Below are 24,898 nucleotides of genomic sequence, written 5' to 3'. Positions count from 1 at the left end.
AAGGGATGGAGCAGAGTTTGGGTGAGATGCATGTCCTCTGTGTGTGGTGACCCCTCCCCAGAAGGGCCAGAGGATGGAGTGTGAGCAACACGATAGATGGGATGGTGGTGATGTGAAAGTGTCAGTGAGAGAATGAGTGTTGATATGTGTCATCTGCTAATGGTCGTGTGAACAGAGTAGCCATTTGAGTGCATGATGCCATGATGAGAGAGTTTGATATTGGAGAGAGTTGAAGGATAACTTGCCCAGGGCAGAGCGGATGAGGTTATTCATCCTCTTCCTGTGCTGGGTGGCATTTCGGGTGCGGTTGCCAGCCGTGCTGACTTGCTGTGTGATGGTCTCCCAGGCCAGAGAGCTGAGGCTGCTGTGCTTCCTGCAGCCATCCCTGGGATAGAGCACATGCCTTTTCCCCTGAACCCTTCTGATTAAGGCCTGGAGGGCCTGGTGCATGAAGCAGGGTGCTGCCTTCTTCTTCAGGCTCTCGGTCTTCTCCTTCTGGCTGCCAAGCATCTTTGGTGGGCTGGAGAGAGTGATACTGTGTGTTGGACTGGTCTTTAAAAATGGTGCCCAGACTTTCAAACCCATAAGCTGATGGTTTACTGAAGTTTATTGAAGTTTCAAACCTATAAGCTGATGGCAACCGCACGAATCAACTCCCGGCCCGCCAGGTGATTCGGATCCATATGTACCTTTGCAAAATTAATGATGCTCCAAATGCAGAATTGGGCATGATTTCCCACCATTCCAGACGGCAGGGTGGACACTGCCAAAAACCCCTGGTACCGCAATTAGTCTCATTTATGGAGAATTCCACTCTTGGTGTCCGTTCTATACCCTTAACAAAGTGAATGCTCCTCGCACAGCAATGTGTTCTTTATCCTGTGCCTTGCAGCATAGTCCAGTGCCAATCGCCCATGGTTTTCAAAAAGCCACAAATTCAGGTTCATGCTTAACTCATCAGATGTATTAACAAAAAGTACTTGCATTGTTCACTTGAGGATTAAGGAAGTCATTCCCTAGTAACAATTGCTTTATTCTTACTTGCGCATTTAAAGTAATCTACAAGCAGAGTATTATTTCTTCAGCTTAAAAAGCAATTTACATGTGGGATATTGTCAGTAGATAGAATGCAACTGAACGTAGGCATCCATTGATTTTGTTGTACTACCCATAACAGGAAAATGTTTATCTTTATATGCTACATTTATGAAAAAGCTAGAATTGTTCCTCCTCTCTTCTGATCAGTCTTTTTACTGCATATTGCCTTAATGGTAATCTCTTGCTCATTTCTCAGTAAACTTCACTGCATACACATTGGAGCTGATGATATCTGTATGCTTGGCATAACTCAGCAGCATTTTTGATCCAGCCACCTTGGTCAACCCTGTGCACACTAGCTGACAGTACTGTCTGTCGAAGGGTCATGAGGACTCGAAACGTCAACTCTTTTTTTCTCCGCCGATGCTGCCAGACCTGCTGAGTTTTTCCAGGTAATTCTGTTTTTGTTTCTGTTTTCCTCTTGTTGCCAAGCTGACTTTTAATTTTCACTCTCACCATCTTAGATATCAACAGATGCCAAATCTCTTTTTGTTCGCGAATCCCTGAAAGTTCTGAATTTAGCAGAAATAGAATGCACCCAAATTAACTTCCCTATAAATCATGATAAAATTTTATTTATTGCTATGATTTTTCCCTAATATGGTGTTACCCTAATATTAGCTTGGATAAAATAAATGCAAAAGGTATAGTGGGTGCAGAATTCCTCAAATAAATTCAAGAGAACTTGCTTTTAGCCAGTACATGGATAGCCCAAGAGAAAGGGCCATTCTGGACTTAGTTTTACAATATGAAGCTGGGCAGATGGAAAGAGTACCAGTGGGAGAATATTTTGGTGATAGTAGTCGTAATTCATTAAGATTTAGTTCAGTTAGGGAAAAGGGCAAAGATTAACCAAGATTATAAGTTTCAAATTGGGAAAGAAATATTTTACTAAGCTGAGATGTGATTTGGCAAAAGTGGATGGGAAACAGCTACATGAAGGTAAATTAGTACCAGAGCACTGGGAGAAATTCAAGAAGGAGATAGAGAGGTTTCAGAATAAATATGTTCCCAAATGATAAAGGGTGGGACTCCCAACTCTAGAACCCCCAGATATCAAAGAGCACTGAGTATGATAAGACAAAAAGGGGAAGCCTATGTTAGTTATTGAGAGCTCAGCACTGCACAAGTCTTAAAGAAATTTGAATGCACAGGAGTGAATTTAAAAATGGGTAGTAAAGAGGGCATGAAAAAATATTGGCAAGTAAAATCAAGGAAAACCCAAAGATATTTTATAAATACATAAAAAGCAAGATAACTAAGGAAAGAGTACAGTCTTTTAGAGACCATAAAGGTAACTTCCTTATGGAGGCAGATGATGTGGACATGGTTCTTAATGAAGACTTTGCATCTGTCTTCACAAGAGATGAAGACATTGAGGTTAAGGTGTATACATGTGAAACATTGGATGGTATATCATTGGCAAGAAAGGAAATTTTAAGGGGCTTAACATCTTTAGAAAAGGATAAGTTGCCAGGCTCAGGTAAGCTGTTAAGAGAAGTCAGGGATGAGATATTGGAGGTTCTGGCCATCATTTTCCGGTTGTGGTACCAGAGAACTGTTAACATTGTACCATTGTTTAAAATGGAAGGAAGTGATGGTATCGATTGTCACTTAGAAAGACATGAATTATCAAGGACAGTCAATTTGGATGCATTAGGGGAAGGTTGTGTTTGACTAACTTGATTGAATTTATCAGGAGGTAACAACAGGGAGGGTTGATGAGTATAGAGCACATGATATAGTCTACATGGATTTTAGCAGGGCTTTTGACATGATTCCACATGGCAGACCAGTCTGAAAAGTAAGACCGCATGGAATCCAAAGAAAAGTTTCAGGTTGGATCCAAAATTGGCTCAGTGGCAGGAAGTAGAGGGTAATGGTTAATGGATGTTTTTGTGACTGAAAGGCTGTTTCCAGTGGAGTTCAGTTCTAGGTCTCTTGCTTTCTATCGTGTATATCAACGGTTTAGACTTAAATATAAGACCCATGATTGAGAACTTTGTAGATGATAGTGGTTGATAGTAAGGAAGAAAGCTGTAGACTGCAGAAAGATACCAATAGATTGGTTGTGAGGGCAGGAGAGTGGCAAATGGAATTCAATCCAGAGAAATGGGAGGCAATGCATTTGGGCAAGGGAAACTGGGAAAGGAATACACAATAACTGGTAAGATACTGAGAATTGTAGAGGAACAGAGAGACCTTGAAGTGTACGTCTGCAGATTCCTGAAGGTAATAGAGGTGGATAAGGTGGTTAAGAAGGCATTAGGGATATTTTCCTTTATTAGCTGAGGTGTAGAATATAAGAACAGGGAGGTTATGCTAGAACAACATAAAAGTCTAGATGGGCCATAGCTTGAATAAGGCTAACTGGTCTGGCCACCCCATTAAAGCAAGGATGTGATTGAACTAATGAGGGCACATAAGAGATTTACGAGGTTGTTGCCAGAAATGGAGAATTTTAGCTATAAGGACAGATTGAATAGGCTGACATTGTTTTTTGTTGTAACAGGTAAAGCTGAGGGGAAATTGAATTGAGATGTATGAAGTTAGGGGTCTAGACAGAGTGGATAGGAAGGATCTATTTCCCTTAGCAGAGAGTTCAATAACCAGGGAGCACAGAGTTAAAGTAATTGGCAGAAGATTTAGAGGGGAGCTAAGGTATATGTTTTTCATCCAACGGATAGTGGGATCTGGAACTCACTGAAAGGGCTATGGGGGCAGAAACTTTCATCACATTAAAGAAGTACTTGGATATGCATTTTAAGCATTGTAATCCATGTATCTAGAGCTGGAAAGTGGGATTAGGCTGCCCTCTGAAGTGGTCTAGCAAGCCACTCAGCTCAAAGGCAATTAGAGACAGGCAACAAATGCTGGCCTTGCCAACGACACCATGAAAGCATGTTAAAAAACTGTTTGCAATACTCTTGAAGGTACTAACAAACTTGGCAGCCCTCCAGTTCATCAGTCACTTCCTGACCTCCTTGTCCCTACTAATATTAACAAAACCAATTTATAGTGCCTGGAATGAACCTGTTGCTAGATATTTAATGATTTCAGTGCCTTTAATAGCCATGGGCAGAACAGCTGGAGTCACTGAGGGCTCCTTCAAACCAGCTGCTCATTTGGCACACATCAGACTCTCCCTCCTGAGCTTCAAGCTCTGGATGTACTGCTCCTCTGACACTTAAAAATAATATTGGAGTTTCCGGAGTGCTCTTTCTATGTGGTAATGTCTGTTTCTCATTACTTCTTCCCCACCATGGATGCATTAAAATGCTCATCATGTTTCTCTCCAGAACATACCACTATTACAATGAAATCATCACTATTCACACAAGGAGCCTTTGGTTGATGACCAGTTTTACTTGCATTAGGGCTGATACTGCAGGTGTCATTTGCCTTTAACAATGGTTGAAAGTAGCTGAATCATAAGGTTGGATTAGATTTGTCTTCTACTGATTGTCTTAATTGGTGTTTTTCACCCACCAGCAATAAATGTTTACCACTGAGGTAAGTCATATGGGAAGATGCAACATGATATTAACACAACCCGAATAAAGAGAAATATTTTCTACTTAATTGTAAGTCAGTGTAAAATCCAACTCAGTTGGCCACTGTGCTTCAGTATTTGTTAAGGGCCTCAATATTAATGTGAAGGCAGCTTCCCAGCCAAATCAGGTTGAGGGTCAGAATGGCATCTGTGAAATCCAAAGATTACACTAGCATGTTGCATTCTCTGATTCCAGCTTGGCTGAGGCAATACATTTGAGTACTGGTTATGTGTCTCCAAGCTACACAGTGGATACGATGTGTAAATGCATGACCCCAGCTCAACCTTTTTTAAAGTGACAATGCAGAAATGGAAATTGGAGGAGCCAGGAAGTGTTTAGGATGGATGCACAAATGCAGCGCCCTGATATAATGTTGTATAAATAAAATCAGAAAATGCAGGAAATGCTCAGCAGGTCTGGCAGCTGCTGTGGAGAGAGAAACAGAGCTAATGTTTCAGGTGAATGACTTTTCATCGGGACTAGAAATGATGTGCCTATAGAATGACTGCTGGGTACAGTCAGGCACAGTCAGAGTGTGAGAGCTTGTGTCTGAAGGTGTTATGTCATCACCTATTCTGCCCTTCTGAGGTCCCTGATTCTCTTGTGACACTGCCTCCAAGGTCTGAAGGATCGCTGGTCGCTTCTTTGGCCACTTTCATCCACATCTGCTTGGTTGGAGAGGATGTTCTCTTCCACTTGTCCTTGGCAAACATCATATCACTTCAGTCCCTCAGATCCCGCAGCAGAGCCTCCAGGTAAGAGTCCGAGATCCTGCAGCCAGCCTTCCAAGGTTTCCTTTCCATTCCTGTGGTTGCTGAAGCCTCAGGAATCAATCTACAGGTCAGTCATTCTCACCGCTGCCGGGATTACCTCAACTAGAAATCCTTCCTTCACCTCATACCTCTTGTTTGAAAATCAAAATATCCTGCTCAACAGCCTTCCCCCCATCCAGCCCTCCTCAACAATTTTTGCCTCTGGAATCTTCTAGAGCTCAGCCACAGATGTTTGCAGGATCTCCCCTAAACCACAAACAAATACATGAGAGAGCTGATGGATGAGATGTTTGTCAGGGCTAGCAATTATGTCAACTTTGCCACTGATGGTGCCAGTTAGAATGACCAGGTGGCAGCTTTAAGACTCTGGCTGGCTTCCCACAGGTTAATGGCATCGTCGATTGCACATACATGGCAATCCAAGCACCTCACTGCCCCCCTCACCACCCTGCAGAACAACTGCTAATATTTGTCAACTCTAAGGACTTTCTCTCTATCAATATACAGCATGAAGGGATCTTGCTGTGTGCAAGATTGTGAGGATTTCTGCAGGATGCTTTTGTCCTGTGGTAGTCCAAACTTCCAGGTATCTGTGCACCTGGAAGCAGATTTAATACATGGCTAGTAGGTGAGGAAGAGTACCCACTGCAAGCATGGCTCATGACACCCATCAGAAACTACAACACTGAAGCCCAATAACACCAAGGTGAAAACCATATCACAACCCAGATGCACGGTTGAACAGGCCATCGGCATGTTGGAGATCCACTTCTATTGCCTGAATAGATTTGGAGAATCCCTTCAATTTTCAGCAGTGAGGGTCTCCAAAATGGTTGTGGTTTACTACAGTCTGCACAATATTGCACAACAGTGAGGCTTAGGCCTGCTACAAGGAGAAGGCAAAGCGCTCAGATCTTCTTTGCACGATTTGAGGGGGAGGAGGAGGAAGAAGAGGAGGGGAGCAATGAGGACAATGCACTCCCAGCAGCTCGTACTGCTGCCTGGGATGCCAGGTATGTCTTTATTAAATCAAGGCTCAGCTGGGCTGCATCAGCATGCCATGTCACCAAAGAACACAACAGCCACTCTTCACCTTCATTCCCAATGCCACTAACATAAAGCAGTCTTGCACACAACCAACCACCTCTTCAACATTCCATTTTTCCCCATGAATTTATGACCTCACATTCATTATCAAGTTTGAGGTGTACTTAACACCAAGCATCCAAGAATGGACAAGACGGAAAAGTGGTGAAAAAGAATGAAATTTATGCAGTCTGAAATTATGATGATCCCCGCAGGTACTGATAACTTTTTAAAAAGAAAGAAATCCCCACAATGGAAAGAGAGCTGGTGGACAAGATTTCACTTTTTAAAACCTTTACTGCAACAAGCCAACTAAAAACAACATAATTTAAACATTAACTATAGGTGAAAGATATTTCAAATAATAAGGTAAATGATGCTTTAAGTAATAGATAGGCCTCATGAAGTTACAAGCTGAAAACCCAAACCCACTGCAATGAGCTTTCTGTTTACTGTTATGGACAGGGATGAGAAGGAATCGAAACTCCTGTTCCCTTCCCTTATGTATTCAGTGTGTTTTTGGAAAGGTAGATTTATGTGTTTCTTAATCCCTGAATGTATGATTAATTTGAATAACCAATAGCACATGTTTCCTGGGTTTAAATAAAAATGACTATTTATTCACACATTGACCCCCCAAAAAATGTATTGCCGCTCACTCACCACTCATATGCGCACACATACACACACAGACAGACAGACAGACACACACACACACACACACACACACACGCAAGAAAAATAGTCATACAGTGCACTTCTACAAGTTAAAAACAGGAATAGTTTGCAAGTCACATGATTGGGTTGTCTTAGTGCAGGCCTGATGAAAAGTGGATTATTTTCCACTCTTGAAATGTAGCTAGGTGAATTCAATAACCAAACCCTTATATCAAAGCCATTGCAGATTCCCTTGAAAAGGCAGATTTTCAGCAGGTCTTGCTCGTAGTCCTGTTACTAAAAGGTTGGATTTCTGTATTGGTGGACTTGAAAAGGAACGGGCAGGGAGACCTTGCGATGTTGCAGTCTCCAGTTTTAAGGCACAGATGTTTCTACTTTTGCTGCTGCTGCTGTTTCTTGCTGTGTTGTTTGCAGGCTAACTGGTTTTTCCCCCGAGTGCTTGAAGTAAGTAAGATTGGTTATCTGAAGACAGTTTCAATCAGGCAACCACATAATCAATACCTCTATTGTCCACCAAGAATGATTTGAAGTTTGAAGCCATCGCTACACAATGGCAGAATGGATAGTAGTCATTCACATCTACTTATGACTTAACTGGTTTCTGCAGTTCTGTTACATTTCAAGTTCAGAGACAGTGAGTCTGGGAGTCCATTGATTTTGAGTTTTGAGTAAGCCTGCAAACATTGGGCGCTGTGAATTCCTCAAATGGTTTTCATCTGGTATGCCCATTCAAGGGAGGTACTCCACACATGGTCATTCAATTAGGAACTATCCGGAGACTTGAGATACTTCTGAGTCTATGCAGAAGTTGAAAAAGTCACTTGGCGTCAATAGCCATCCTAGTAATCCTTTTAATGTTCATTTTAAAAAGAAAGGGTAGTTCCAGAAAATGGAGTCTGAAGAAGGGTCATATGAACTTGAAACGTTAACTCTGTTTCTTTCTCCACAGATGCTGCCAGACCTGCTGAGTTCTTCCACCATTTTTTGTTTTTATTTCAGATTTCGAGCATCTGCAGAATTTTGCTTTAATCCAGAAAATTTGATACTGAAAAGAGTCCATGGGGGTAATTTTCTGTGCCCTCTGGCAACAGGCATGTTCGGCTGCGTGAGTGAACAGTATGACAAGAAGGCCAAAAATCGGTTTTGCGGTGTCCTGAAGCCAGTTTGCTATCATCTGTTCCACCCATCAATGGCGGACCGTGTTTCCTGCTGTCAAACGTCAAGAACCTCATTGTAATACATCTGTATATTATTATAAGGCTGGCCCACTGGAATCACCCTCCTACGCTGAATCATCTGAGAACATCAGATTTTATGCCGACATATTTCACAATTGCATATATAAGGCATGCAGTTGGCGCACTGCACTTTGAGGGGAATGAGGTGAGGTGAGTATTCAGTAAGGTTGCAGAGCATTCGCCAGGGTCGCCTGTTGGACTTCAAGTTTGAGGCAAGTTTGGAGGGATTGCGGCAAGGAATGCATTGTGGTTGAGATGAGTTTGGTAGGGGGCAAGGACTGCACTGCGGTTGAGGTGAGTTGTGGGGGGCAAGGGCTGCACTGTGTTTGATGGTAGTGCACAAGCACGTGCGGGGTTGGGGGGAGGGAAGTGGCCATAAATTAGGAAAACCTTGTATAAAGTGATCGTTCCTCCACAGCTGAGAAAATTCAGGCGCAGCCACACAGACATGCTCGGAGTTGGCCTCTTGCTTATCTGCCTACTCAAGCAACGTAGAGGAATGAAAGTGTCACCAAGTACTCCTGAAATTTTCACCCTTCCGACACAGGCTGCAAACTAATGAGTGTCTTAGTGGATAACAGAACAATTGGGCAACTGGGAACGTTATACCTTGCTAAAGCTGGCCATGGAGCAGTGGAGGTGCTCACAGCCCTTTGCAATGCCATAATTCAGGCTTGCATCAGTTTCCCCCATGGTTCAAGCTAACAGTGCAGCTTGCAGCGTGGGTTAGAAGAATGCCTGAGCCTGAGATGAGAGCACAGCCATGCAGTCCAAAGGCACCTGGCTGGGCAGAGGGAGGGGCAGCACCCTTGGGAAGAATGGACGGCTGGTGATCCCACACACACCACTGAAGAGCCACAGCGAGCTGTCGCTTGTCAGCACCTAGCTCGACCCAGGGTCTATAGACGCTGCCTTTCATTCCTGCAGATGACCAAGAACCAGTGTTGCTGAAGATTGCGCATGTCTAGGGAAATATTCAGATACATCTGCCAGCTGCTGCAGGATTTGGTGCCATGGGGACATGGAGAGCATCCACTGCCAATGGCCATGAAAGTTATGGCAGCACTCAATTTTTACGTCAGTGGTTCCTTTCAGGGCTCTACAGGTGACTTCTGTGGGATATCACAAGCCTCTGCCCACAAACACATCCAGGAGCTCGTGGATGCCACCTTCGTGACAGCACACAACTTTGCACATTTTGCCTGGGACTAGGAAAGCTAGGAAGCAAGAGAGCTGGGATTTGCCCAGATCTCATGTTTTCCACAGGTGCAGGATGCCATTGACTGTACTCATGTGATACTCAGGTCTCTGTGGCAACAAGCGGTCAACCATGTCACCGCAAGGGCTTCCCCTCGCTGAATGTTCAGCTGGTGTTTAAGCACCACAAATGCATCCTGCAAGTCTGTGCATGATTCCCAGGGAATGTCCAAGATTCCTACATCCTTAGAAGGTCTCAGATCCCTGATATTTTGCATGGCCCACAGAGGCTGCAGGGTTGGCTCTTCAGGGACAAGGGCTACCCATAGAAGACGTGGCTGATGACACCCGTGCGGTGGCCTCAGACTGCAGCAGAGCGATGGTTTAATGTGTCTCATGCTGCAACTCGCAACTTGGTGGAGCAAACCATCGGGATGCTGAAAATAAGGTTCCGGCGTCTAGACCAGTCTGATGGAGCCCTGCAATACAGTCCACACAGGCTAACATGCATTGACATCACCTGCTGCATTGTTTACAACCTGGCGCTGCAACAGGGAGACGAGCTAGCTGAGGAGATGCACGTCTCCTCCTCCGCATCAGTGGATGTCAATGGGGATGAGGGTGAGGATGTCCTTGAAATAAACGATGAAGGCGATGAGGCTATAGCACTGGCCAGATGAAGCAAGCCACTTAGGAGACCCTTTTTGCTGCTCGATTTGTGGAGTATGATGATGATATACAGTGAGAAGACCCCATATATCCTCACAATGCATCTGTGAATGTTTGACTCCAGTCTGGCTTATGGCAGCGCGAATACCCTCTGTGATAATGCTACTGTCATGGAGAGGCAGCAGAAGACCTAAGAGTCACTCGATTCCAGGAGGATGATGATGATACGCAGTGAAGGACACTCCATAGATCTTCGCATAGCCTCTGTGAGTGTCTGATTCCTGTCTGCTTCAGGGCAGCTCACTTGCACTCTGTGATCAGGGTCATATCATGCAGACATAGCCATGAAATTTTAAAAGCACCTGATCCTTTGTCAGCCTTCAGCACCTGAGCCCTTCAGGAGCACAGTGTCGCTGGTCGCATATGCTGACATGGTGGGGGCCAGCCCTACCTTGAAGGTGCTGAGAGCACACAGAGAGAACGATGGAACTCTGTGGTGCCTGCCCATAACATTCTGGCAGCAATGACAAGCACCGTCAAGGTGCAGGCATCAGTAATGTGTCCAGGGAGTGTGAGGCCGGACCATCACTTTGGTCTGAAGGCAGCACAAAGCACAGGGAAGAGGCCTGGATGGAGACACCTGTCTTTATCTTGTGTAGGAACTAAGGTTTCACATCTGAGTGACAGGAACACTGCTTATCAGAACAAGGAACCATAGGCAGGGAGACATTTTTGTGAGTTTGTTTACAATAGTGAACATTATGTACAAATGATTAACACCCATGCCCAGGCTATGCAACTACAATCTCTTAACCTTCTTAACCCTGTGGCCACATCTTGGCACTCCCCGGACATCCACAGGCGGAGGTGGAGGCAGCTTGCTGACTGCTACGCCCTGCCTGTGATGACCTACACAGGCATCCTCTGGACACCCTCCACTTGGAGGGCCCTGGCCTGCTTTCGGTGTTCCGCTGTGTGGCACTGCACCCTCCTTGACCTGTGGAGCTGGAGCAGCTGGGGTCACAGGAAGAGGGGATTCAGATGGGCTGGACATTCTTGGAGTCACCTGGATGGATGGCCCCGGGGTTTCAAGCTGCTGGTCTTCATCCCTATGGGTACTCCTTGAGGAGAAATGGAAGTTGGAGTGAGATTAAGTTGCCCTGCACCCCTCTCGCATACGCACTGTTGGAGGCCAACTATGGCATCAGCGATGGATTTCAGCCCGAGTAGCAATGCAGGACCAATATCCTGGATCAGGGTCTTCATGGTGACCGCCATCCTACCAGTGCTGATCTCGGTGCATTGGCAAACCAGTGCTAACACCTCAGCATGAATGTGGACGGACTCTCCCATCATGCCTTGCAATCTGAGGAGTTCAGTGGCCATCCCTTCCTGATGTTCCCATGCTTGCTTTTGCAACCCCAGCAACTGAGGTATGAATGAGGCTAGAGGCTCCTCATCTGACTGGAACTCAGCAGAATTCTGGCCTCCAGCAATCCTCCAAGTGCCAGAGACCTGTGAAGTCTCTAACTCCATCTGCTGTAGATCAGACTGTTCGATGTGCTCACTAGATTTATTATCCTGAGGCTACTCTAAAGCTAAGTCCCACCGAAGAGGGTGCCTCTACGCTGGCGGAGAGTGTAGCTGAGCACTGTAATGGGACTTTAATGAAGGTGCCTTCAGATTCCTCTTCAGAGGTTTCTGGGCCTTGATTGGAGGCCCTGAGTTGTAGGCTTTATTGGCTGTTTCCCCCATGTGCCTGCGAAAGCAAGGGGAGATAATTAGTGCATGGCAGTGGCCTGTGAAACAGGACACATCACTCACAGCATGTCTGATGGATGTTGCACTGCTGGATCCTCACTTGGTAGAGCACCGCCGACCTCACTGTCAACACAGGAATTGTGCAGATCTTCACCAGCCAGCTGGATGACTCTGTTTTCAAAGTCTCTGTGGTCTGCTACCTCTCCCTCTTGTTGTGTGCCAGATTATCCTGCCTGAATACTGATGGAGAGAGTGAAAGCGGGATGCTTGCTAGGCCAGATGATAATTATGCCCAGCTTGTGTGGGTGGTGAGTGGTCCCATGGATGGGATGAGGACAATGACTGTGAGTGTGAAAGAGTGAATGGTGATGTCCCTTGAACTGGCAGTGAGTGAGATCCCTGTGGATGTGTGATGTGTTTGTGATTGTGTGTGTTGGAAATGATGAGAAGAGTGACTTACCCTGGCAGAAGGGAGGAGATCACTCGTGTTCTTGCAGCACTGGGTGGTAGTCCTCTTTTGCAAGGCACTGGCTACCACTGCCACCACCTCCCAAGCTGAGTTGATGTTGCTGGCCATCCTGCGGCCAGAGCTTGTGTAGACGATATCATGATGGGCTTCCACAGCGTCCAAAAGGCGCTGGAGTGATGTGTCACTGAATTGTGTGGCTGCAATCTTCTTGCCTTTCGGAGCCCTGTCTTTTGTGCAGCAGTCCTGGGCTGGAAGTACTGAAAGGTGTTTGCGTGGCTGCACTTTTAATATGGCGCCTGGTGTGATGAAGCGGCCCGCTATTGAAACAGCGTGTTTCCCAGGAATGCATGATTAATGAGGCGGGATTGGGATGATACGATGCAAAAACCCACCTATGGGGCCAGCAGGAAAATTGTCCTTTTTCCTGCTCACTACCTCACAGTGCAAAATCTAGGAAGCTTCCAGCTCATGCTTAAAATTCTGAATATGACATGCATTTACAGGCCATGACATTATTCTCTGCATTTTAGTTGACCATCCCCATGGTAACACTAGGTCGCATGAACATTTCTTAAAGCTTAATGGTGTCATAATCAGAAAACCAATTAACCCTTTTTCAGAATATGTCCCAGAATGTTTTATTCTTAAAGCAATATTGCACAAAATAAAATCCAGACTTTTCCCATCAGTCATCACAAAATAAGGAACAAAAACTTATCAATACTACATTTTGTCAGTCACACATGTGCATATCATTGTGCAACAACAATACTTTACTCTTTATTGTTCTGCTACTCTAATGTGGTGCAACTTGTGTGATGTCAGCAGATGACGAGCTAGCTGCCTGCTGCTCAGCTCCCTGATCTAACTGCTGAGGTATTCCTGGCAATGTTCTCTCCATTTCTGAATCTCTGAGGGCCCACCAAAAAAAAAGCTCCATCGACCCGTGTGCAGGGGAAGATATAGCCATCAGAAGACAAGGCAGCATGTGGGGCATTGACAGAGGTGGGTTGTAGGTAAGAAGTTGAAGCACTTGGAGGAGATTTGCCACTAACATGACTCCCTCTGCTAGCATTCTTCACATGGCTCAGCCACACCTCACTGCTATCACAGTGCTGGAGAACACCTTGATCAACACATTGTTATTGTTCATCATAGGCACAGCATCTGTGCCAGTTGAGTAGAGCTTGGAGAGGGCTATGCTCCCTAATTCAGACTCTCCACTGCTGTCCGTTTCCACCATCTGCTCATCCTCATTTGTGATGTGTGAGTCCCCATGTGAAAACCCAACTCCCCACCTTACGCTCCCCACTGAAGTGTAAGCATCTGAGCTGCTGCATGGTCTGCACGAGTCCTGTGGCAGTGCACCTTCAGAAGAACTATGGTCCTCTAAGGAATTATAGTCAGCCAGCTCCACCAACTGCTGCTGCTTTGTGAAGATCCTGTGAGAGATAAAATACATGGAAAGGTAAAATATGTTGCAAGTTGTCATTATGAAGGTGACCATAATTCACTTGCTGTTGAAATCAAGTCAACATGACTGACTGCTGTATGAGACAGGCTTCTATTTAATTGTATCACCAGATAGTTGGGAGCTTCCTGTCTCCCTACCTCCAACAGCCAAGGAGACTGAAACTCCACCGACCTTCACTGTCTCCTCCTCTTGCATTTAGAGAATCATTGCATGATTAGAAAAAGTCAACATGGCTTTATGAAAGAGAAATCGTGTTTGTCAAATTTATTAGAGATTTTTCAAGGATGTAACTAATAGAGTTGATAATGAGAAATCAGTAGATATGGGACATTTGGATTTTGAAAAGGGATTTAATAATGTACAACACAAAAGGTTGGTACACAAGACAGGGGCTCATGGAGTTGTGGCTGATATATAAGGATGGTGTATTAACTGAAAGTATAGCCTCTCCTGCTCTCTATCAGGGGACATGTGATGTCCAATGAGCCCTAAGCACGGGTAATCCGTCCGGGGAGTTGTGGGAGGGGTGGGGGGGTGGGGGGGGGGAGGTGGTGGGCGGCAGGGCTTCCTGACAAGGGTCCTGATTAAGCATGTAACATCTGAAAAGCTCTCTGTAATAAAGTTTATCTGTTTTTTGTTGAACCTGTCCAGGTCCTCCAAGTTATTACACATGGATAGAGGACTCGTTAATGGACAGGAAGCAGAGCATAGGGATAAATGGGGCATTTTCATGGCAGGCTATGATCAGTGGAATGCCGCAGGATCAATATTGGGGCCTCAGCTATTTACCATGTATATTAATGACTTAGACAAAGAGACAGAGAGTAATGTAGTTAAGTTGTCTGATGGTACAATGCTAGGTAGGAATGCAAGCTGTGAGAAGGACACAAAGAGACTGCAAAGAGATATAAACAGGTTAAGACAGGTTTCCCAGAGTGGGAAACAAAGTGGCAGGTGGAGTATATTGTAGGGAAGTGTGAGATTATTCACTTACGTCCTTAGAGAGCAGAATATTTTTTAAACAACGTGAAACTTATGAAATGTTGATGTTCAGTGGGAGTACTCGTACAAGGAACATAAAAAGTTAGCATGTGGGTACAACAAGTAATAAAGAAAGGAAATGGCATGATGACATTTATTGCAAGAAGATTGGAGTCCAAGAATAAAGAAGTCTTGCTACAATTGTACAGGACTTCGGCGAGACCACTCCTGGAATACTGTGTATAATTTTGGTCCCCATATTTAAGAAAGGATATAGTTGCATAGGAGGCAGTTCGTTCACTACATTGACCCCTGGGATGAGAGCGTTGCGTTATGATGAGAGGTTGAGTAAATTGGCTCTAAATGCTCTAGAGTTTTGGAAGAATGAGAGGTGATCTCATTGAAATCTACAAAATTATGAAATGGCTTGACAGGGTCGATACTGAGAGATTGTTTCTCCTTCCTGAGGAATCTAGAAACAGGGGGCACAGTTTCGGGATAAGGGACCGATCATTTAGGACTGGGATGAGGAGAATTTTTTCAGTCAAAGGGTTGCGAATCTTTGGAATTCTCTATCCAACAAGGTTGTGGGTGGCCATCACTGAATATATTTAAGACAGAGGTAGATACATTATTGGTCTCTCAAGGAATCAAGGACGGGAGATTGGGGTTGAAGCTCAAGCTCAGCCATGATCATAGTGAATGGGCAATATGGTCTTCTCCTGCTTCTATTTCTTATGTTCTCTGAACTTGTCAGCTGCAGAATGCTTGGAGGGATACTTCGGTTGTTTTCAACTCCATGATGCTCTGTGCTTTCTTCACCTGCAAAGTGGGAAAGAAAAGGCATTTGAGTGAATGCAATACTGTGTGCTTATCCAATGAATGGAGTGCATTTGATGAAGGTGACCATGAGGAAGAAGCATGATATTATATAAGGATGCAGTGAATGGGACTGTTGAATGAAGAAAAATAACATTTTGGAACATAGGAAGATAGGAATAGAAGAAGGTCATTCAGCTCATCGAACCTCCACCACCATTCAATATGATCATGGCTGATCAAACACTTCAATGCCTTTTATCCACATTATCCCCATCACCCTTTACATTATTGTTAATCAGAAATCTGTCAATCTCTACCTTAAACATATTCAATGACTGAGCTTTCATGGCCCTCTGGGGTAGAGAATTCCAAAGATTCACAACCCTCCGCGTAAAGAAATTTCTCCTCATCTCAGTCCTAAGCGGCTTCCCCCTTATTTTGAAATTGTGTCCCCTGGTTCTAGACTCCCCAATCAGGGGAAACATCTTACCAGCATTTACCCTGTCTATTCCTTTAAGTATTTTTTAGGTTTCAATGAGATTGCCTCTCATTATTTAAACTCTAGAGGATACAGACCCAATTTTCCTGATCTCTTTTCATAAGACAGTCCCGCCATCTCTGGAACAAGCCTAGTGAACCTTCATTGCACTCCTTCTATGGCAATAATATCCTTTCTGAGGTAAGGGGACCAAAACTGCACACTGTACTCCAGGTGGGGTCTAACCAAGCTTCTATACAATTGACACAAGACTCCACTACTCCAGTACTGGATCAGTGTGTATGAGGTAAGTGGGTGTGAAGAATAATGTAATGCAGTAGGCTTGCGAAGGTAGTGAGGGAGTGAAATCAAGCAAGATGTAGGTTAATGTACCACTGTACATACATTTCCTGACCTGGTTAGGTCATTAAAGCACTTGCTGCACTGAATTCAGGAGCATGGCATCACACTCCAAAAACTGACCACCTTTATTACCTCCAACCATGCCTTTTTGATCTCTACTGTCAGCTTCTTCCTTTCATTGGCAGAAAAGGAGAGATTGAATCACAAAATCATTTCAATAAACCTCATTCGAGTTAAACTTTGAAGAATTTCAAGGTTCGCTGGAGAAAGTTTTCTACTTTTTTTTGGAAGATTTTGAGCATCTTAATTCCCTCACACACTGGAGAGCTGCTCGGTTATTCTCTCAAAGTGCTATAGGGTAGGAAGGAGTCTCAGGCCTACCTTCTGAAAAAGGGAGAGAACTCCCCAATTACCAGAATTAATTCATTATGAATATCATACTTTTGAAACAATAACAGCCTCAAAACGTTAAGAACAAACATTATTTCTTAATACATTTTTTAATGTTTTATTATTGCCGCTGCAGACCCCAGAGAGTTAACCTATTTTCGAATCATTTTTGTTAACTGCCAAATATATGTACGCATAAATTCCCCTTCATCAAAGAAATTGCTAATCACAGCCTTATTTCTTCATAAATTAATCAATAAATTCAGGATAAAGCAATCCACCATGGAGCTGAATATGTAAGTGAAGTCGATCTTCTAATCATACTTAAAAGAGAGTTAAATATCTCCATGGGTATCTTACAAACTTCAATTGCTTTTGGGTAGTTTCTTAATATAGCAAGCCTTTATTCTACGACAAAGAACAAAAAAGAGCTTGGGTTATTTATGTAATATTTATCAGTAAATTAATATTTTAATTTGATTTTCTTTATAGTTAAAGAGCTCTTGGCATATCCATTTTACCTCCATATGTGCACTAATGTTAAATGGTATTAATTACCATATTGTGCCTTCAGATTGTGAGATAACAGGCACCATGATAGAGCATTCCTTCGAACACTGGACAGCAAAGGTGACACTGATACATTCTTAAAATAGTGTTTGGTGAAACTTTAAAATGTAATGCTTTCTCACTGCATGTGCTTAAAGTAGTCAACCCCACAGGTTTTGATTGTAACTTAAACTGTGACATGATAGATTCTGTGACTTATGTCAGTGTCATTGGACTTGAAAATAAAACCAATGGAGAACTAAAAAAGACTCATTTAACATTAGCAGCAATTCACAGTGTTTATAGTTTAAAATTATTGGTAGAGATGTAGCGGATTAACCTGCTGGTGTTGCATTTTTGGGACCAAGTTGAATTCCTCACACATGAGACAGATTCTCCTTTAGCTGTAAAGACTGAAATGAATTTGAAGAGGCGCAATTCAGTTCCATAGTACAAAACTGCCTTCTTTTGGCAATGATGTTCAGCAAGGTCACAGGGTGGCTAGAGTGTCAAATGCTGCACGGGTGCAGTAAGGGAAAACCTGGTCTGAAGTTGATCACTGGGGAAGGGAAGTGGGAACTTTACACTGTGTCTAACCATTCTAGATACAACCTTGGAGTGCTTGATGCTGATACTGATAATAATGGGGAGGTGAGGACGGAGCAAGGGGAGAAAGGCTCTGGATTGAAAAGCTGGAAGTACTGGTTTCCTGGACATTCAACAGATAGGACATCTTTGACATTTTTTTCTGCAGGTTTTTCCCCTGAGAGCCAACCTGTTTGATAGGCTGCTGGCCTAATGTGTGGGAAAGTCTGTGGGACAAGGCGGTAGCCAAATAGAGAGCATGCAGCGAGAGAGAGAGAGAAATTGCAGACAGTTGGAGGGTGTGGGGCAGTGGGGGTGGGGGGAATCATGGTCAGAGCTGGGGGGTCAGATCATGGTCGAAGGCAGAGATAGTGGGGGATAAGATTGTGATTTGGGGGAAAGATACTTAAGGAGCGATCACAATCAGGGTTGGCAGTTTATGGTCAGTGGGCAGAGATCACAGGGAAGGGGGAGAGTGTGGAGGTGGGAGGAGATTGTGGGAGAAGATGGTGGGAGTTGGAAGATGGAGACAGGTATATGTGCCTGGAGGAAACACTCCTGCTTTTTCTGGGCTAGGACCCTTGGCAAACCTGGTGAAATGGGTTAAAAATAAAAATTGTACAAAATAAAATGGAGGAATGCAGTCTCCTTAAAAGATTTTATTGAATCAACACATCACCTGGGAATGTTGGTCACCTGCACCTTGTCTCCAGGAAGTGGACAGGCTAGGGCCGTGTTTGAAACTTTTCCAGTTTTAATTCCTTAACTGCACCAAACTGAGCTGTTCTTAGTGATTAAAGTTGGCTTCAGTCTTTGTCTTCAGTTAAAACTAAGTTTAAATACAACCAGGAACTTAGAAAGTAACAAGAATTTGCTCTATCTTCCATGTCTTTGATGTAATGAAATGTCCCAAGGCTGGGTTGGTTACTGAAGTGTGGTTGAAGTGAGGATTAGGAGAGGTGACAGAGGGATGGTCAAGTGGTAGGTTTTGAGAATACATTTTTAGGAAAGGCAAAATGTGGAGCAGAGGAAATGTTTAGGAAAAGAATTCAAAGTCTGATTCCAAGGCTCTGTAGATATCAGATTGACTGCTGAAATATTTGTCCCTTTAATGTTGGTGGCTGAAAATCAGCCGACCATCTGGAACAACCCTGTCATAACTCTCGTAGGAGGGCCAAATTAGGTTGGTGCACAGGTCCTGACTTTCTGTTGGGCTTTCCTGAGGTTGAAACCAGGGGTGAAGCCTCTGCCCACTCCAAGCAAAGCCTTCAGTGGAGGAAGGCAAGCATAGGAGCTCTCCTTACCCAGCCGTTAGCAACTAGTATGTCAAAGGGATTCTGGCCTGGATACCTGAATAGTGGAGGGCCATGAATTTCGGTTCTGTTGCACCACTGGAGCTGGGACGAAGGACATTGGTGGCCCTCTGAGCAGAGTGTGCAGTGCCTTAATATGTTTTTTTTTGGAAAGGTACTTGCATGGGCATTTCAGTTGTGTGCTGGAAGCTTCACAGATTGTAAGGTTAAACAGCAATTCCAGCTGATTTGATGCATGATTTACAAACTTGGATCAAACAGCTCAAATCAGCAAAGGACACCTGTACAACTATAAGAGTGGCCCACCATTAGTGTTATTTAAAGGGCCAGGCACACCAACATTCAGGTAAAGTGATTTAGGCTAACCTATGCTATTGCAAAATTTCTGGAAGTACTTTGTAGTGTTTTTGGATGTGTTGTGGTGTGATTTTGGGTATAGCAGTGCTGCTGCATTGTCACAAGGAAGGCAGAGGATTTGGCTGCAAAGGCTGCAACAGGTATGGGTGCCGCAACCAGAGTGCCTCAGAATTTACAGGACAACAGGAAGATGGAACAGGATGACGAGGAGATGGATCAGAAGCTGCAGAAAGCGAAACTCTGTGTGATACCCTCTGTCAGGTTGGCGTCAAACTCGATATGTATCCTCATCAGACTTCTCTTGTATGCCAACCCACTGAAGTCCTCTTTAGAGTCCTCTGTAGCAGAACTTGTCTGCAACCTTGCCCTCTGGTGAGCTGACACTCAGAGTATCTTTTCCTCTGACCTGGCTGAAGCTCACCATGGCCTGGTGACTCACTAGTTGCAGACCCTAACTCCATGATGCCTTCTAAAGTACATGCTTGCCAGTATCTGAGCTGGTTGTTGTGATGTCAGATCAAGGGTGGGACTTCTTCGTCAGTGCTGTCTATCTTCCTCATGGGTGTGCTGTGACTGGACAGGCGGTAGTTCTTGGGTACTAGAAAGCAGGAAACCAAAAATGGAAGATTTGGAGTGAGGGAAATGTGCGGAGTTGAAAGCAAGAGATCTATGGCCCCATCATCACTAGCTTGTACATCATGCTAGATACAGAATGAGTGTGTGCTGGGAGCTTGGATGAGGCTTAAGGCAGGAAACTACCAAGATCCTCAATGTTTTCAGTGACACTGGATGCATATGGACTCCGTTGCAGCTGACACCATGACGTGTAGAACCATCTCCTCTATATGGTTCAGGAGATGCCAGCGCCCTTTCCCCTAACAATTTGGCTCTATTCCAGGTGGTTGTGGGTTATTTTGTTCTGCAAGTAAGAGGGTAGGATGTCAATAATTGTGTTGCACTGTGCTTGGGTAATGTGCCTGCTGTAGATGAATAGCTGAAGCTATATGGAGCCAGCGAGAGCTGGTGTCAGGTTGACATTACTGAAACGTTTGTGGGAGTGAGGCAGAGAAAGTGAATGTTAGACATAAGTCCTGAGTGTCAGGGCTGGTGATGAGTGAGTGATGACGTGCGGTGCAGTGAGAAATGTGAGAGGTTCATGGTGTACTGGATATGAGGTCCTCTGAAGTTGCATTGCCTCATTCTCTTTTGGAACTTCTACCAGGTCCTCGGCCAAACTCTTCGCATTAACCTCCCTGATCACCTGCTCGTGCCCCTTTAGAGTGTGGTCCTTGATGGCCTCCTGGCTCTTTGCGGAAATTTAGCTTCTATCTCCCTATCCACCTCCACGACTGAGGCCTCCAGTGCTGCATCTGTGAACCTAGAAAGTCTGTCTCTTCGCTAGTGCTCCATTTGTGCAGTTAAATACAGGCAGCCAGCAGCAGCTCCCTTCCATTGAGTGCAGCTTCCCTTCAGAGGGACAGACTGCCTTTAAAAGTCAATGGCTGGCGGCACCATGTGCTAACAGTGCACACTTATGGCTGCTTGCTGTGTGTAGACAGCTAGCAGCACAGGCCCCACTCAGACCAATTCTACAATCAAATTAGTAAAAAGGCAGCACCAAGTTTGCTTGCTGCCTGCTTAACAGCAATGGATGTGGGCAGATCGCAGACTATGACCCCAATGCCTGAAAATGGGGCTATTCAAATTTTTAGCCTGAGAAATGTGTTTAAGATGTTTTTGACCCCTGACAAAATCCGGACCCTAATCGTTTTAAAATGTTCTCTTGTGGTTCTTGCCTAGATATAAGAAAGAGAGTCACATTAATACTAGGAATATGTCTCTTAACTTAGCCATGGTTTTTTATTTGTCCTATAATGTCTCAGTAGGGTTACCTTTTGTCAGAGACGAGTATATTTCATGAGGAGTTTGTATAAATTGTACTTTATACATTTTTTTATTGTTAGTTAAAGTATTTGAGCCATGATCTCATTGAATGGCTCAAGGAATGAAATGGCCTACCCCTGTTCCTCTAACCTTGTTTGAAAAAAATGATTGCAAATAAGCAGGAAAGGAGGGAGCAGCTACCTCTAGGACCAGGTGTGAAGTTCCAGCAGCAAATTGTTTTGAATTGACTGCATCTTAAATTCTGATTACAGGCTAAAGTGCATACTTCAGCTTGTGAATAACCACTTCCAAAACACTTTTGAAATGATAAGCATAATATGATTTAAATTCAAGAGAAATTCCAGAGAGACTAATGCTCTAGTTTTCTGAGATTTTGCAAAATTGAAATCTATTAAAACGATTTGGTTGTTGAATAAACAATTTTACTTTTTTTAAGCTGGTTTGGTTGGCCATTCTTTGATTTCTCATTGAGACACCACGTTAAAACAACAAATAAATGAGCACTGGAAATAACTGCCATATGGGATGAGAGTATGTTGTGCCTGATGTGTGTTACAGTGGGGCTTTATGTTACTCCCTTTAGTTTACCTAGCTTCTCTGTGGTAAAGCACTTAACTAATGCTTAGATCTTGCTTCTGGATTCATACTTGAGGCTGGAATCTTGTCAAGTATGGAATCACAGAGAATCAAGTCGCACATTTTCTAGCATGTTTCACAAAAGGGGGAGTCAAAATCTGGACATTTCTCTCTCCCAAAAGACTGAAAATGCTAAGCTTATAATGTTGCCCAAAAGAGAAGTGACCTTGTGGATTGGGAGGATTTTAGACGTCAGCAAAGAATGACCCAGAAATCGATGAAGAACGAGAGAAGAGAATATATGATTAAGCTAGCTAGAGACATATGCTAAAAGTTTATAGAGGTACATAAAAAGGAAGAGATTAGCAAAAGTAAATGTGCGTTCTTTTGAAGTAGAGAGAAGGGAATCAAGTGAAGAGTGCAGTCAGTAGAGCGCATACCTCCACCACGCTGTGTTAACTCAATGTTATAACAATTATTCAGTTCTTTCTTGAGGCTTTTCCCTGCCTGGTTGATGCTCTGCAGATACAAAGCTGGAAAAGGAATCTCTTTTATTAAGAGCTTTTACCTCACTGCGGAGACTAAAGGCCAATGCATCCAACAGCCTGCACTGAAAACTCTGTTCACATTTTGACAGCTGTGGCAAATTCCACCACAGCAGCTGAGACAAACCACAACATTCTAAAACATTCAACAACATTCTAAATAAAACACAAACCCACAACATTATACAAAAAAAACCAATGTTAACGGATCGTTTAAAAAAATTCCAGGATCCGGACCCAAATCTTCACCACAAACTAATCAGTTCTTCCTTGGGCTGTTACATTCTTCTATTTGACATAAACATGATAATAATATGACAAGGGTTGATAAAACAATAATGTGGGTTCTTTATTTGAAGATAAGGTTATGTACATACAGTGTCAACTGGGAGACTGAGTAGGCACATCTGGCCTTGATTGCTACTGCTGTATTCTGAGCTACTACATCATGTACTGTCTCTGTGGTAGTGATTGACAGTGGTTTAAGATATGCTCCCTTAAAGATACAAATACATCATATAACAATATGGGCCACACTCTATCTGTGTACCTCATTTCATTGAAATCCATCCATTATTTTGAAGAAGTATTGTTTACAGACAAACAAACAAACAAGCAGGGGTAAAAAATTACCTCCAATCACCTTCAGTAGTAGAGGAAATTATAATGGGGAATAAGGAAATTACAGGGACATTAAACAAATACTTTGTATAGTTCGTCACAGTGGAAGACATAAAAACTTTCCAGAAATGGTGGCATCCAAGGGTCTAGTGAAAACACAGTAATTAGGGATACTAGCATTAGCAAAGAAATAGTGGAGAAAGTAATGGTACTTAAAGCCAACAAATCTCCTGGACCTAAAGGTCTGCTTCCTAGGCTTTTAAAAGAAGTAGCAATGGAGATAGTGGGTGGAATTTTCCATGCCCTCTAGCATTGGGCATGTTCGATGGCATGAGTGGACAATATGGCGAGAACGCCAAAAATCGGTTTCACGACACCATGAAACCAGTCTGCAATTGTCCGCTCAGCCTGTCAATGGCGAGCAGCCTTTCCTAATATTGGACATTGGAACCTCACTGTAATACATCAGCATATCATTATAAGGCTAGCCTGCTGGACTCTTCGCCCCTTGCTGGATCGTCCGCAAACATCATCGTGATTGCTTGCTGACATGTTTTACAACACCATATTAAAGGTGTGCACTTGGTGAACTGTACTTTGAGGGGAACTCAGAGGTAAGTGCATAATAACATTGCGGAGTGCTCACGAGGGATGCCTTTTGGGCTTTAAGGTTGAGACGCATGGTGGGTAGTGGGTGGTGGGTGGTGGGGGGTGGTGGGGGGTGAGGGGGGCAGGGCAAAAGTTGCTCTGCTGTTGGGGTGACTTTTGGAGGGAGGAAAAGGCTGCCCTGTGGTTGAGGCAATTTTGGGGTGGAGGCAAAGGCTGCCTTGTGATTGAAGAAGCGCATGTGGTGTGGCGGGGGGTGGTGGGCGAGGGAAGTGGCCACGCAATAGGGACACCTTGTATAAAGAGACCATTCCTCTGCAGCTGAGACAGTTCAGGCGCAGCCACATTAATATGATTGGAGTCGAGCCTCTAGCTTATCTGTCTACTTAAGCAATGCAGAGGCATCAAAGTGCTACCAAGTGGTACAGAGCTTTTTACCCCTTGGGCACAGACTACAAACTAATGAGCATTTTAGTGGACTGCAGAACAGTTGGACAACTGGACACTTTGTACAATCTCCGTGCTAAAGCTGGCCGTGGAGCAGTCACTGGTGGAAGTGCTCACAGTCCCTTGCAATGTCAGCATCCCAGTTTGGACCAGTCTCCCCAGTGGTTCAAGCTAACAGTGCAGCCTTGCAGCATGGGTTAGGAGAATGCCTGTGCCTGCGCTGAGAGCACAGCATGCAGTCTAGTGGGCAAAGCTGCCACCAATCAGTCAGGTGGAGCGGGGCAGAGGAGGGTGGGGTTTCAGGCAGCCATGCAGTGCACTAAACCCTGGCTATCCAAGTGGTGCCCAGCATTCTCTGGGATG

Source organism: Carcharodon carcharias, chromosome 3 (assembly GCF_017639515.1).
Source record: "Carcharodon carcharias isolate sCarCar2 chromosome 3, sCarCar2.pri, whole genome shotgun sequence".
In the NCBI taxonomy this organism is placed as follows: domain Eukaryota; kingdom Metazoa; phylum Chordata; class Chondrichthyes; order Lamniformes; family Lamnidae; genus Carcharodon; species Carcharodon carcharias.
Note: the sequence above shows the minus strand (reverse complement) of the source record.